Below are 3003 nucleotides of genomic sequence, written 5' to 3' on the forward strand. Positions count from 1 at the left end.
ATTTCATTACATTCACAATCATACCGACAATGTCTCCACAGGCTGACAAAATTTCTCAATTCCTTTAAAATTAGACGAATAAAAGCTGAAAGATACTTGTGCCGTCTTTTTATTTCCGTCGTGTACATTTCTGCCACGTCTCTGCAGGCGTCCAGCGCGTGCGTTAGCTGTTACTTTCAGCCCTATTAGATGTGGTGGAACCATCATACACATAGCAGGCAACCACATAGTGGACAAGATGTTCATCTTTTACAGGTCCTACACATTTCTTATCTATCAGACCGAGATTGTCCAAAAGATTGTCCTGAAGATTGTCCGACCGGTACCGAACCGTGCCAATTGTATTTAGCAATAAGGTGAGTTAGTTTCACCACCAGCGCTGCTTCCTACAAACGTTTGACTGTCTACTTCCATGTTTGGTGAGCTCTGCTACTGATCGATTATCCTTCCCAAGACACACCTGATTTGCAATGTCAGACCATCTGCTAGCCAGATTTCTCCTAAAGATGCGTGCGGGCATCCCCGTCCATAAGGCATAACCCCTGACAGGGAAAAGGGTGCAGACACCCGCGGAGACCAACTTTCGAAGTCACGCATTTTTCTACGGGCAACTTCAGTATGAATAAATGATTAATTAGCAACTAGAGGTTTTAACCCAATCACTAGAAGGATTTTTGTATGTTCATTACATGCATCAAGGCATGGCTATCAGGGAGAATATAATGTGTCTTGTAGAAAAAAACTATGTCCTGTTTATTTCGACCAAATGTTAAAGTCGGCGAAAAATATTGCAGCGGTGTTACTGTGCTATAATCATAGGTAAAGACAGATCTCTAGGCCTACAAACTTCCAATATTGACAAAAACTGAAACTATAAATTCAAAGAAAACTCACAAGTCATCTAACATTGACGAATAAAAGCTGACAGATTGTTTATGATTGTTGTGTTGCCTTTTATTTCTGCCAGTTACATTTTTGCCACATTTCTGCATGCGACCGGTGCGTGCGTTTGCTGTGGATGTCAATATTCTCTGTTGTGGGTGACATCATTTTGCATCAATCACAGCGTAGTAAAGCGCCCTTGATTAATCTACATAATACGTACACCGTGGACTCTGCTGTGCAGTTTATTTTAGAATACTGGGATAAATAACAAGTACCAAACTGTAGACTAGGTTTTCAGTTAAGTCCTGGTCATCCACATCCATTTTTCCCTGGCACTGTTAAGATTGACTGCCGGTGACACCACTGTATTTAGCTCCCAGGTAAGATGGTTTCCTGCAAGCGCTGCTTTCTACAAACGTTTAACCGGGTAAACCAATGCTTGTTGAGCTCTACAGCTGCTTATTGCCGTATCCTTCGCTCGACATGACAAGTTTGTGATGGTAGAACAAATGTTTGTACCAACGACACGCCAGCCCGTGTCCCCTGCATACAGAACTGTCCAAAACCCCTGGCAGGGACATGGTTGAAGAAACAAGCAGATCAACTTTCAAAATCATGCATCATCTTAAGAACAACTCCGTTTGTGATGAATTATTCTGTAGGAAGGAGAGGTTTGAACAAAATCACTGAACGGTTTTCTATATATTTTTGACATGCATGAAATCATCGCTAATAGGTAGAATAAGATGTCCTTGGTAGAAACAAAATAAAAACAATGTCCTGTTTACAGTGACCAGAGGTTGAGGTTGGCCAAAATATTTCAACAGATATATCCTGCTATGTTTCATCAACTGTAAATATTGAAGCCTATGAATCTGCAATTGATGCCCTTTATTAACCTTGAATGTACGTTTTGCTATGCTTAGTTTTTCAAGCATTATTATTTGAGAATACACAAAAGCTTACATTACATTACATTCACAATTGTACTCGAAAATGTGTCCACATGTTGACAAAATTTTTCACTATCTATTCAAGCAAAGCTAGTAATCCTCTTTAAAAAGACGAATAATAGCAGAAATATTGTCCATGATTCTTGTGCTGCTTTTTTACTTTTGTCGGGTACATTTCTGCCACGTTTCTGTATGCGGCTGGGTGTGTGCGTTTGCTGTGGATGCCACGATTTTTTTTTATTTTGGCTGACGTTATTTTGCACCAATCACAGCATGGAAAAGTACAATCGACTAACCCGCATGATACGGGCATCGTGGACTCTGTTGCGCAATATATTTTAGAACACTCGGACAAACAACACATACCAAACTGTAGACCTGGTCTTCAATTTGTCCTAGTCTTCTGCATCCAGTTTCTCTCAGCACTGGTAAGATTGACTGTCGGGGACTTGGATTCAGGTCGAGAATGTCCGAAAGATTGTCCGATCTTTAGCGAACCATATCGATTGTATTCAGCACCCAGGTAAGATAGTTTTCCACTAGCGCTACTTTCTACAAACGTTTGACCGTGTACACCAATGTTTGTTGAGTTTTACTTCTGCTTATTGCTGTATCCTTACGATGATTTTTGTTCCAAAAACGCGCCCGCGTCCCTTGCTTACAGAACTGTCCAAAACCCCTGGCCGAGACATGGTTGGAGACACACGCAGACAAACTTTCAAAATCATGCATCTTCTTACGAACAGCTTCTTTTGTGATAAGTGATTAAGTATAGCAAGGAGAGGTTTGAACACAATCACTAATAGGTTTTCCGTATATTTATTACATGCATTAAAACATCGCTAATAGGTAGATTAAAATGTCCTTGTTAGAAACAAAATAAAAACGATGTCCTGTTTACATTGACCAAAGGTTGAGATTGGCCACAATATTGCAACAGTTATATCCTACTGTGTTTCATCACCGATGAATACAGATTCCTATAAATTATCTATTAATGCCCTCAATTAATCTTGAGTCCTCCATTATACTAAGTATAGTTTCTTAAACTTTATTCGAGAATACACAAAAAAGAATTCATTACATTCACAATTATACACGAAAATGCATCCACATGTTGACAAAAACTGTCACAAAAACAATTAAAACAAAACTAGTAATCCTA

Source organism: Branchiostoma floridae, chromosome 7 (genome assembly GCF_000003815.2).
Source record: "Branchiostoma floridae strain S238N-H82 chromosome 7, Bfl_VNyyK, whole genome shotgun sequence".
NCBI classification, from domain to species: domain Eukaryota; kingdom Metazoa; phylum Chordata; class Leptocardii; order Amphioxiformes; family Branchiostomatidae; genus Branchiostoma; species Branchiostoma floridae.